General features: G+C 40.8%; 1 protein-coding gene across 1 annotated transcript in view; it reads left to right on the forward strand.

Annotated features, from left to right (window-relative positions):
* The window catches only part of RWDD3 (RWD domain containing 3), a gene marked incomplete at its 5' end in the record, with an annotated part of 83,191 nt that extends 70,059 nt beyond the window's left edge, over window positions 1–13,132 (forward strand). Inside the window, 3 exons of the transcript XR_013824200.1 lie at window positions 9,176–9,291; window positions 10,543–10,623; window positions 13,057–13,132. The remainder of the gene's footprint in view (window positions 1–9,175; window positions 9,292–10,542; window positions 10,624–13,056) is intronic.
* Between the last annotated feature and the right edge of the window lie 605 nt (window positions 13,133–13,737).

The following is a 13,737-nucleotide window of genomic DNA, read 5'->3' on the forward strand; positions in this document are numbered from 1 at the left end:
AGATAATAGATGAACAAATGTTCCAATAAAACTTTATTTATATAAACAGGCAGCAGGCTGGATTTGGCCCACAGACCAGAGTTAGCTGACCCCCGTTTGGGACTTACTCTGCTACTTTTTCTTCCTCCAATATGCCAAGTCTCCAAACCTTAGGGTCCCACTCTCTGTCTCCATATCTCCCCTGAACTGCCATCAGCCCTCACTCTGAACGAGAGGTTTTACTTGACTGCCATATTTAAGGAGCTCCCTCTACCCCACCTGTACGCCAGATCATCTGTTTCACTGCCTTCGCAGCTCTCAAACAGGAAAGATCTCATTAACTTGATTTCTTACTTGTTTACTGTCTACATTCCCTCTATAAGGTAGACTGTGTGTGAGGAGGAATTTTTTGGCCTCGCTCACTGTGGTACTTCCACCAACGAGAGCAGAGCCTGAGGCACAAATAGATGCTCAGTAAATATCTTCAGTTGCATGGAGCAAAAGCCTGTCTGAAACCAAAGCTTGTGCTTTTCATGTTGTCTCAGTATTCCCCTTCTGAAAAAAAGTGGTCATGCCAATGACAATTTGACTCATTACATTGGACTCCTAGAGGGTCTCTGCACCCTGGCAAAGCACCCCTCTGCCCCCATATTCCTGGTCAACCTCAGGGAATGTGTTCCACAGACATCAGCTCAAGGCGTCCACTGAATATGACTCCTCTTATGGTATCATCACTGCCTTTGCTGACACTGTTACTGTGTCCACTGGATGTCCTCACTTCAACCAGGCTCCTCTGTCACATCTACTGCATTGCTCTGCACCCTCCAGACACCTTGGATGTCTTGTAACACCACTTCTGGGTACCACAGAGACCACACGGCGACAGCCATTGCTCATGCCTGGCCCTGCTGCCATCTCTGCAGAGGATGGACCTCTCTGAGCGTTGCTGCCTCAGTCAAGCACCCAAGCCTTCTGCTGGGGCTACAGTTGCTTCTAGTCCCTCTAGATGCCACCACACTGCCTCTGGTCCATGGTGGAGTTGGGAAGAACACCCTCTTTTTGTTTCCTCTCAACTCAGAGGTTCTGAATTTGTGCTGCATGTGCCCCAAGGCCTTACAGCATTTGCAGTTTTTACTTAACTGCCATCTCGCTTCCTAAGTATAATAGCTGACGCTTGTTATAAGATGCTTTATTGTGTGACACTTACTTGTATAATCCCTATGACACATGAGGTAGGAACTCTGTTATTATCATCTCCACCGAGGCTGGAGAGGTTAACTAACTCGTTCAAGGCAACTAGTAAGTGACAGAACTGTGATTTGAATCCAGGCACTGAATTTTAGAATTCATGCTCTTAATCATCAGTCTATAAACATCTGGACATGTGTCCATGGGGTTAGACTGGGGACAAATGCAAGAGACCAATACCACATGGTACTCCAAATCTCCCTTCCCCTGTCATCGGGGGGCTTGTTACCCAGTCAGCTACCCCCTCAGTGCCCTATGTGCAGAGATTCCTGGATGCACACCATTGGTTTTCTAGATCTGTGCATATATGTCTGACCTCAGACTCAGGGGAGAACTGCTTTCCCCAAGTAAGATGCTAAAGTAGATGCCCGAACAGTGTCTGTAACACAAAGGAGTCATGAATTCATCAGGGAAGGAGGTGAGATTTGAACTGGATTCTGAAAGATGAATGTGATTTTGCCATTCAGAGAATTTGGAAAAAAGGACATACCTAAACCAACGGGCCAGTACAGACTGGCCTGTAAGATGCAACAGGCTAAGTTGTGGGGAGAGGTAAGGCTGGGAAAGGAGAATGGGTTGGATCTTGAAGGGCCTTGATGCATGTTAAGGAATTTGGATGTTTTTTGTAGGCAAGGGTAGGGGTGAAAGTGTAGGGGAAACTAGCAGCAGCTTAAACATGTGAGTGCTAGACAGCAAAGAGCATTCTAATATTCCTGTCAAGTGGAGATTTGCAACCTGTGGTTCAAAGTCTACTTGATGTCTGCTTAGCCTCTGGGTATTTTGCTGACTAACTTCTTATAATATTGATGGGGACAGGACTCAGTCTTCATGGTTCTAATATGAACTAAATACCTATAATGCCCTATATTAAAATGTTTCATTTTCCTCATTCCTTTTTTTTTTTTTTTTTTTTTTTTTTTTTTTTTTTTGCGGTGCGCGGGCCTCTCACTGTCGTGGCCTCTCCCGTTGCGGAGCACAGGCTCCGGACGCGCAGGCTCAGCGGCCATGGCTCACGGGCCCAGCTGCTCCGCGGCATGTGGGATCTTCCCGGACCGGGGCACGAACCCATGTCTCCTGCATCGGCAGGCGGACTCTCAACCACTGTGCCACCAGGGAAGCCCCTTCATTCCTTTTTTTGAAATTGAAGTATAGTTGATTTACAATATTAATTTCAGATATATAGCATAGTGATCCAGTATTTTTACAGATACTCTACTGAAAGTTCTTACAAGATAATGGCTATAATTCCCTCTGCTATACAATATATCTTTGTTGCATATCTATTTTATACATAGTAGTTTGTATCTCTTAATCCCATACACCTAATTTGCCCCTCCCCCTTCCGTAACGAGTAGCTTGTTTTATACATCTGTGAGCCTGTTTCTGTGTTGTATATACATTCATTTGTATTATTTTTTAGATTTCACATATAAGTGATATACAGTATTCGTTTTTCTCAGTCTGACATTTTACAATAAGCATAATATTTTCTAGGTCCATCCACATTGCTGCAAATGGCAGAATTTCATTCCTTCTTACAGCTGAGTAACATTCCATTTATATATATATATATATTACACTTGGGTTGCTTCCATATCTTGGCTATTGTAAATAGTGCTGCTATGAACATTGGGATGCATGTATCTTTTCGAATTAGTGGGGTTTTTTGGGGATATATCCCTAGAAGTGGAATTGCTAGGTCATATGGAGTTCTATTTTTAGTGTTTTGGGGAACCTCCATACTGTTTTTCATAGTGGTTGCACCAATTTACATTCCCACCAACAGTACAGGAAGGGTCCATTTTCTCCACATCCTCTTCAACATTTGTTATTTGCAGACTTTTGGTTGATAGCCACTCTGACAGGTGTGAGGAGGTATTTCATTGTTTTGGTTTGCATTTCTTTAGTCATTAATGATGTTGAGCATCTTTTCATGTGCTTCTTAGCCATCTGTATGTCTTCTTTGGAAAAACATCTGTTCAGGTCTTCTGCCCATTTTTTGATTGGGTTGTTCGGGTTTTTTTGATATTGGGTTGTATGAGCTGTTTATTTATATGACCTTGTAGGTCATAGTGTTTTCTCTCATTCTGTAGGTTGCCTTTTTGTTTCGGTGATGGTTTCTTTTGCTGTGCAAAAGCTTTAAAGTTTAATTAAGTTCCATTTGTTTATTTTTATTTCTTTTGCCTTTGGAGACAGATCCAAAAAATATTGCTGCGATTTATGTCAAACAGTGTTCTGCTTATGTTCTCTTCTACTTTTATGGTTTCAGGTCTTACGTCCACTCTGAGTTTATTTTGGTATATGGTGTGAGGGAATGTTCTAATCTCATTGTTGTATATGTAGCTGTCCAGTTTCCTCACTCCTTCTGATAAAGTTTTCTCTCTCTATGCCTGCTCCCACCCCTTGCCTCAGCAGTAGAGGTGATTCCTAAATATTTTGTTCTACTGGAGTGGCCTCAAGAAGTTCTGGAACTACTGCTCTAGAGGACCCCAACCATGTGGACGAAGTTACACCTAATTGTCTTGAATGCTTCATCCAGGTCAACCTGTCTTCTGGGGACCTATGTGGAGTCTCCCAGCCACCTTCCAGCTGTTATGGAAGGTTATGACAGCACTAACCCTCAGTCTAAGAAGCTGCCAGCCAAGCATGCTCATATCTAACGACTTTGGAGACTCTCCAGTTTCCATGCACACCTAATTAAGCAGTTATTTACATTTCATTTTACTTAACTCTCATGACTCCTTTCTAATTGGCAGACTGATGAAGTTCCTCTGTGACATCACAATGCTCCGACTGATGATGTATGTCTTCCCTTTGGGACTCAAACGCCTGTTTGAAATTAATGAGTCTCTTTCACCCAAACTACTTTTGAATTTTGTCAGCTCTGTCTGTGAGAAGTGTTTAGACTTACCTGGCTCTTGTCAGGACAGAGATCTTAGTTATTTGACAAATTTACATAAAACTGTAGAGGGAGAGTAACCCAATCAATCTGATCTTTGTGACTCCCTCCCCACCACAAGGAGTAGGAGGTAGGAGGAGTAGGGAGTACTTTCCAAGGTCACAGAAGAGCAGGATATAACTTAATGAGTCTTTTGAAGAATTAAAAAGAAACTGTTAGTCTGAAGAAGCGCTCACCATCTTTATACCCTTTTCCATTTTCCCAGGGTCGATGCAGGCACATGAATTTTTTTATTCCCATGACTTTCCAAATTTTAAGAACAGTGGAATCCTTTTTATGTTTTTTTTAGGTGAAATCTTCAATGATTCCCATATATAAAACAGGTAACAGCAGAGCTGCTGTAGGTGAAGGGGGTGGAGGAGCCCGGAGAACTTTCCACAGAATGTTCCTTCCCTTCCCCCTCAGCTCCTCACCCTGCACCCCAGCCCTGCAGGGCTCTGAGGAATTTAGTGTGAAAACCCCTGCTCCATCCCACTTATTCATTCTGACATTTGCTCTAGGAGGTATAGTTTACATGAAAAAGGGTATAAAGAAACATTTTTAAAGCATGATCTATTTTCTCTTAATAGTGAATTACACTAGACTTCCCTTGATTACTGTTCAAAATGGCATGACTTCTTCAGGATACTACAAAGAGCAACAAAACACAATGGTTCTTCCACCCCATTAGTTATTCTTAAGTTACATGTATTACTCTTCCTACCAAGAGGGGAAAATTGGTCCCTTTGCTTCAGCTCTGATTATCGCTCTACTTTCAATCTTGGTGGTGGGAGTGGGCACTGAATCATACAAACTATCTATCTTAGAACCACATACAAGTGAAAACCAACCTAGGGCTATTTTTTAAAGTCTGATTCTAGGCTTTTTGGGGAACTGGAAATATAAAACTTTGAAATCACACACATTTAAAACTCAAGAGAAACCAAAAAGGTGTATATAAAGACATTCAATAATGAAAAAACAGATTTCCATGCCGTTAATAGTTAGTTCAGTTGGTGAAAGAGAGAAGAGGAAGAAAGAAGGGCAGGGAAGGTGCAGGGGGAAGGGAGGGGAGAGCAAGAGATGTGGAGCGGCCAGAGCTGGGGAGGGAAGGGGGGCTCCGAGGCTCCAGTGTTTGCCTCCACCTCTGGGAGCTCCGTTCAGGGTCTCTTTCTGGGGCAGCCCTCACCTGCTGGTGAGCATCACTGCGTTCCTGCCCTGCTGTGGCCTGAGCCTCGAGGAGCAACCCGCACCATGTCCGCAGCTCGGCTAGGCTCTTCTTTATCCCGTCAGGTCTTGGCTTGTGGTGAGGTCCCTTCGGGAAAATTCCCACATTTTCCTGAGAGTGCCTGTTCTGAATTTACTCTCTGCATTCAAGGAAAGCCACTGTGCTGGGGTGTTTTTACTCTATTTGAGAAATGTCTTCCATAAATCAAGGAGAAGAGTAAAAATTAAAAATAATTCTCTCTTCCTTGGGGTTTTAATTTCCTTCCAAAAATTTTTTTGGGAAATTCTTTTTTTTTTTTCTTAAAAAAATTAAGAACTCAGTCCCTGATGGAAAGGTGATTTTTTTTTCCCCAGATTTTTATTCATATGATGACAGGGGTCAGAAAGACAAACATTTGAGTAGAATTTCAATCAGCCAGGCATCTCAGCTATGAGTTCTGTGTACAGTCACTTAATCACTATAATAACCCTGTTGCATAATCTGAGGCTCAAAGACTTGGCTTATGTAACAAGTGGAGAGTCATACCTAGATCTGTCTCACTTCAAAGTTACAGGTCAGGTTACTTGTACCGACTTCAGAAATTACTAACCTTAAAGGTTGGATGATTAAAAAGCATTTTCCAGTGTTATTTCCTAATACTGGTTCCTACTACGTACCTTGGACACCTAGAATAAGTCATGAACCCCTGCTTTAGTACTTTTTTTTTTTGCGCTATGTGGGCCTCTCACTGTTGTGGCCTCTCCCACTGCGGAGCACAGGCTCCGGACGCGCAGGATCAGCGGCCATGGCTCACGGGCTCAGCTGCTCCACAGCATGTGGGATCATCCCGGACCGGGGCACGAACCCGTGTCCCCTGTATCGACAGGCGGACGCTCAACCACTGCGCCACCAGGGAAGCCCAAGTTCTTTTGAACCAGTTGTTCTCACTGCTTGCAATTCCCATCCTCCACAGAGTTGCTCATTAAGACCCTAAAAGCCCATTACAAATCCACCTGTTTACTTATATAAGCCATGATAGGATTGGCCTTTCATCTTAAAGGTTTTTCCAATTCAAAGGTTTAGTGGTTCTGTAACTGAAAACATGAGCCAAGGAGTGTTATTCTCTACTGCAAATGGTTAACAACTGTAGTCGCAAAGAGTAGAAAAACTTGTTTCTTAAGATTTTTACTTCAATACCTAAAATATGTTTAAACACCAATATAAGGAATGAGACAGATGATAATATATTATTTCATGTTTATTTTGATCTTTGTTTATATCATCCCTACCAGTTTTTTTTTTTTTTTTTTTTTTTTTTTTTTGCGGTACGCGGGCCTCTCACTGTTGTGGCCTCTCCCGTTGAGGAGCACAGGCTCCGGACGCGCAGGCCCAGCGGCCATGGCTCACGGGCCCAGCCGCTCCGCGGCATGTGGGATCTTCCCGGACCCGGGCACGAACCCGTGTCCCCTGCATCGGTAGGCGGACTCCCAACCACTGAGCCACCAGGGAAGCCCCCTACCAGTTTTTGAACCTCTTTAGTTACTATCCTGTTTAATTGGTAAGATATCTAAGGCATTAAAGTAATATTCCCATTTAAAATAACTTCATAATTGAAGGAACTAAATTATTCATGATTTCCAGTCACACTTATTCAGATCTACAGTGATCATATAATAGGAAACATTTGTATAGTACTTACTAAGTGTTAGACACCTGTCTAAATGTTTCACCTATATTAACTACAATGAGGTATTACCTCACACCAGTCAGAATGGCAATCAACAAAAAATCTACAAACAGTAAATGCTGGAGAGGGTGTGGAGAAAAGGGAACCCTCTTGCACTGTTGGTGGGAATGTAAATTGATACAGCCACTATGGAGAACAGTACGGAGGTTCCTCAAAAAACTAAAAATAGAGCTACCATATGACCCAGCAATCCCACTCCTGGGCATATATACCCAGAGAAAACCATAATTCAAAAAGATACATGCACCCCAGTGTTCATTGCAGCACTATTTACAACAGCCAGGACATAGAAGCAACCTAAATGTCCATCAACAGACGAATGGAAAAAGATGTGGTACATATATATACAATGGAATATTACTCAGCCATAAAAAGGAATGAAATAGTTCCATTTGCAGAGACATGGATAGACCTAGAGACTGTCATGCAGGGTGAAATAAGTCAGAAAGAGAAAACAAATATCATATAATAGTGCTTATATGTGGAATCTAGAAAAATGGTACAGATGAACTTATTTGCAAAGCAGAAATAGAGTCACAGATGTAGAGAACAAACTTATGGATACCAAGCGGGGAAGGGGGGTGGGATGAATTGGGAGACTGGGATTGACATATATACACTACTATATAAGGTAGATAACTAATGAGAACCTATTGTATAGCACAGGGAACTCTACTCAGTGCTCCGTGGTGACCTAAATGGGAAGGAAATCTAAAAAAGAGTTATACATATGTATATGTATAACTGATTCACTTTGCTGTACAGCAGAAACTAACACAACATTGTAGAGCAACTATAATCCTATAAACATTTAAAAAAAAAATCTCACACCGCTACTGTGAGGATATGTTAATATAGAGAAGTGATTTTTTTTAGGATACTGTTTCCTAAACTTTAGTCATTTCTGTACCTCTTTCATGACTTTGCTATGCCTGCATACCATCTGTGATATTTTTCCTCAATATAATTCTAAGTAATAAAATTGGTGAGAACACAAGTTTGATGTAATATTCTATTTTTTAAAATAAATAGATAGCAATGAAAATATTTGGAATATGGCAACTAAAATTATCTCACCAGTGGTAAAAATGTTCCACCGTTTGGGAAATACCATTTATTCTAGGAAATGGTCTGCTTCTGGCTTATGACTCTGAATGTAAACTTAGGGTCTGATACAGTTATCCACAGTGCATCAAAGAGAAAAGAAATGAGCACGCTGGTGGGCCAGGAGGTTGACAGGTGCCTATAGGCCCCAGGATAAAGCTTATTAAAATCTTGGAAGTTTTTCAATAAAAATAAAATGTATATGTATTTATCATATATATGTATTCAATTTATATCCCAGTTTTGAATGATGAAGTTATTGTAGGCTTGTTGCACAAAAGATGACTATCCACAGGGCCATCATTTAAGTAGTTTCCTTGTTAGTTTCAGCAAGTCATTCTAAGCAGCATTTTCCTGAAGGTGGTGTGGTGCTGCTGTCATTGTCCTGTATTTTTATTCCATAAATAAACAGGGTTTCTGTGATTTAAAAAAATGATGCTACGTAATAACACTCTCAATCAGATGACCACCTTTGTGGTTTCTCAGGAAAAAGGTGAAATGAGGTTATATTATTACTTTATATTTTTCTGTTTCCCACAGAATTTCCTTTTCAGATTCCAGGGCAAATAGAACAAAGGATCAGTTTTTACAATTGAGTTTTTTCCCAAGAGTATGTTCTGATGTCTCATTATTTGGAGATAGCTGTGGAAAGAAGGATCAGGAAAATAGAAAGGCATAGTTAATTGTGTAATTCAAAATAATAGCAATTTTTTTCATTTATGTGTCTTTTTCGATCCATTTTTTTTTTCTGAGAAAGATTGAATGGAGTCATTTTCTCTTTTTTGTCTCTTTTTCAAAACTCATTGATGCCACACAATGCACGTTACATAATAATCACATTTATCATGACTTTGGGGAAGCAGGGTTTCAAGTAAACATGCTGTACAAAATATTTTATGAAAAGTTTGATTCTCGTGTTTGAGGATAATAAAAGGATTCCTTTGTTTCTTAGAAAAGAAATCCTGAAAACAAATGAACAAATGGACTTGGTGCATGGACACCTAGCCGAGCCTGTGTCTGAGAAGAATGACATGCCTTCAGCATGAAGTCGCTACAAGAAAAAGACATGTAATTAACGGGGGAAAAAAAATCAGAAGCTGGAGCCATTAAAGAGACTGTGATATGAGGAAAACATTATACAGGAGATGTGACCAAAGATCTCAGATCTGAGAGCTGAAAGGGAATGAAACTAGTTAAAATTCCACTGCTCATTCGCTCCATGGGAGAAATAACATTACTGTTGGATGTCACTTGCCACTTCATTTTTAGAAACAATTAAAAGATGCAAATATTTATGAATTGCTGTGTATGTTGTAATCCTATTCAAAACAAACAGTGCCTTGTACCTTAGATTCTCAATGCTGGTTAGTGTTGGCATTCAGGGGTTAAAGCAAACCATTCAAAATGAGTTCACTACTGATACTCAGACAAAGGGATGCAACTCCGAGAGCGTGTTCTGTTTCCCTGCAAGCTGTTGCCTATGCCAAATGAGTATTTTAAAAACCATTCAAATTAAGTTGAAAATTTGTAATTATATTTTCTCTTTTAATTGTAACTTATGCAAATGTTATATTCCAGCTGTACAAATAATTTTCGCTTCAGACTACAACATCCACATTAAATCTAGCACGTAATGCCCTGATACGAGATTCTTCCCAAGCTTGCAGATTTAGAAGGCTGGGGCTGTTAGTTATGGCTTCTGTTGCTGTTACTCTGCAGTTAAGTATAGATCGCAGAGTGGCAATAGAGAAGGGAGACACCTTTGCTATAATTTGCTGGAGACAATTGATGAATAAAACAGGTAGAAAGAAAAGAGAAATGCAAACAAACGAAAAAGGCACAAAGTCTAGGAAACCTGGGTGTTTGGTAAAGTGGATATTCTATCCTTGCTGTAATTGATGAATCCAGCTTGCAGTGCATTAGTTACAGGAAGAGGCTGCCTGTGACTCATTTGTTAATTGTCATGTGTTTTAAACCACTTAGTGAAAACAGAAATTGAGTATTTTCCATTTTCAATAAAAATTTCACTTGGGGAAATCATGTACAAAACCATTACAATTTTTAATCAAGAGTGAAAGAAGCATGGATTATTTTAAATACACACACATACACATACACACACACAAGGGAGCACACATATGTGAGAAATAAAAGAGAAGGAAAAAAACACCAAATACAGCATGTTGTTTTGATTATTGAAGTGTTTCTTTACATACATTTGGAAAGGTTTTCATGTTGATAGTTTTTGGAAGGCAAACGTGGGGAACCTTGATTTACTTCAATCCAGTTGACGGCTGATTAGCTTTTTGTGTTTAACAGTGTCTGGAAGCAATGGAAGAGATGAAAGAAGAAAGTTTATGACACATCCTCAAGTAACTCACAACCTCAATGATAAACAAGGTGAACTTACGGAATAAGATAGACTATAATAAATGTCATGTGTGTGTTTATAGATCTAGCAGAGAGTTCAACACTTCATTTTTCAATGGGACAAACAGATCCAGTGTGACAGTGATTTACTCAAGTTCACACATCTAATAGTGGTGAAAACATGTTTCAAACCTAGGAGGTCTAACTTCTTGTCCTTTTTGTTTTTTCCATCATGAAGGCATCTGTCGATTGAAAGCTGCAATAAATAGAAAGACTCTGTTTATTAAATGTGAGTCCTTCCTATGTTTGCCCATGAAATGAACTTCAACTCAGCTGGAAAACTGTACGGTTTTTTTTTTTTTTTTTTTAATACTTTCATGGCCCCTGGATAGAGGTTGGAAGGTTTTGTTGATCTCAAATTAGCTCCAGTTAGTTAAGATTAAACTTTAAACAATGGAAAATCCGAGACAAAGATCCCATAGCTCTGAAAAGTGTGCTGTAAATCCATATACTTTAGGTCAAAGAGCAAGTGATTAAAAGTTCAGATTGATTCTTGTAGTAAAAGGGCAGTACAAAGAAATGCTAAAAAATAATAGCCATGGACAGAAACCCTGGTGCTGTGTGAGTCGTCAGCCTGGAAATGCTCATGGCCTGAGTCTCATTTATTTACTGCTTTTGCCACAGTCTGTTACCTAAGCAGCTGTGACTATGACTATACCCTCTTTACTTGTACAGAAGCTTGGGGACCAATGTCTGGCAAAAAGGATTGATGATGGTGGGGTTGCTGTGCTGGTCTGTGTGCAATGATTTTCTACAAGTGAATATGGGGATGCGTATTTCTTTGAACACTGATTCATCCATTCACCAGTTCATATATTTATTTACTCATTCATCAGGCATTTACTGGGCACTTACCATATGCCAGGCAATACTGTGTTTACACTGGGAATACAGATTGACAAAGTCAAAATTAAATAATTAATTGAATGAATATCCATTGTCTACGTATAAGTCTGATGGAACCAGGAATTCTTTTTTTTATAAATTTACTGTTTTAAATTTATTGGCTGCATTGGGTCTTGTTGCTGCACGCAGGCTTTCTCCAGTTGCAGCGAGCTGGGGCTACTCTTCATTGTGGTGCGCGTGCTTCTCACTGCGGTGGCTTATCTTGTTGCAGAGCCCGGGCTCTAGGCGCGCGGGCTTCAGTAGTTGTGGTGCATGGACTTAGTTACTCTGCGGCATGTGGGAATCTTCCCGGACCAGGGCTCGAACACATGTCCCCTGCATTGGCAGGTGGGTTCTTAACCACTGCACCACCAGGGAAGTCCCAGGAATTCTTGACTTCTGATCTCATCCCTCATCCAGAAAGTCAACTGTGCTGTCATGTCCAAAGCCATGTTAGTTTCCTTATACCTCGCAGCGTCTCTCATTTAGCCAAATTGAGTGTAGATTCACAGATGCAGACTCTTCCTCCTGTGTATCTTACCAGAATGGCAGCTTTCAAGCCTATACCACTAAAGGGATCCAGCGTCTTTCATAGTAGGATTGTGGTTTAAAGCATGGACCTTGGAGTTAGATGTGTATCCTGCCTGGCTCCACTACTCCCTAGATGAGTGTCCTTATTACATATTTAGTTTCCTCATCAGTAAAATGAGTGTCATCTGGAAAGGTTGCAGTGAGGATTAAATTTAAATAAATAAATGCTTGACAATAAAGCCTGGCACATGGTGGCTACTTTTGCTCTACTTTAGTAACACTTTGCTAAAATTTGCTCTTCTCTCAACACCCGTTTCCATTTGCAAGTGACGCCCCTTGTCTGCCATGTATTAGCCCCGTGTGCCCATGACATTTTGAGCAGTAATTTAGGCATCTGGAGTTTGCAAGAATCCTCCGGCTCCCTGTGATTACTTTGATATGCTGCTAATTGTTTGATTTTCTAGTGGTAACCATGGGTAGGGCTACTGAGCTTATCTGTGGAAACTTTCTGGAGGAAGACCTGAGGTGCAGCCTGGGAGAAAGCCAGGCCAGGCTGGCTTCCCTCCACTGCAGCAGAATGGTTTCTGGGATGTAAATTGAGTCAGAGTTCCTTGGTATTTTCTCCTGGTCCCCTCCCCCACCTTCATTATCTACTTTCATGGGTCCCTCCCTACCTCCTCTTTCCATCTAGTCTTGAGACATTTACAAATATACATTAACTCCACAGTTCCTGACTAGGGCATTATCTTTATTAATGTTTGCAATTTGTGTGGATTATAGATCTCTTCGTGACCTCTGCAATGCCTCAGGATATGCCACCGCCATTTATTTGTATAGTCTTCTACTTTGATGAAATGCAGATAAATTGAAAAATCTACCAAGAATCATTGTCCTTGGGATATTGGGAAACAAGCACTTCCACGGTTAATTGTATGTGTGTTTTTAATCATAGCCTAATAAATTGGCTTTTCTTTTTTATTCCTTTAGATTTGCTCTCAGAAAAATCTCAGAATATTAACGTTTCTGCTTCACAAGTGGTCAACTGCTCATCCTCAGAGTGCACGCTGAATTGGGCAGAGCAACAAAAGCAGCAAAATCGGGTGGAGGAGGATGAGATTTGTTTTGTAATTTAGAAGTAGGAGGAATTCTTTCCTTCAAGTCTTGGAACCGTATTGGGCACGTGAGGTAAGGAAAATCCACACACAAAGTGATAGCGTTCTAGTGGACTAGGATTCACAACATAATATTTTCCCCATCTTGCTGACTTTTTTTTCTGGGCAAGAGGTCTCCATCCAGAGCTTCTCAGTCTTTAGGGCGCATAGGAAACACTGGGATGCCCATCAAAATGCTGATTCCCAGGTGCCACCATCCAGGGATTCTGATTCACTAGATGAGCTGGAGCCTGGCATCTTGCATTTAAAACCATCGCGATGCATGGAGTCTGCTTTGGTTTCTACTCTTGGCTCTGCCTATTTTTCCGGGCTTGGCTAAGAAAGCTGGTGCAAGAGGAGGTGCCTGGCAAAAACAGATGGAGCTGTGTCAGAGCTTTTTATTCAGAGCTCACAGTACTGCCTAATACACAGTGCCAGCAGTTTGTTGCTGAGGGAGACACCTATGATTCCATTAATTATTTAGGGATCCAAAGTAGTCATCATTAATGAATCTGAA

The sequence above is a fragment of the Stenella coeruleoalba genome (assembly GCF_951394435.1).
Source record: "Stenella coeruleoalba genome assembly, chromosome: 1".
NCBI classification, from domain to species: Eukaryota; Metazoa; Chordata; class Mammalia; order Artiodactyla; family Delphinidae; genus Stenella; species Stenella coeruleoalba.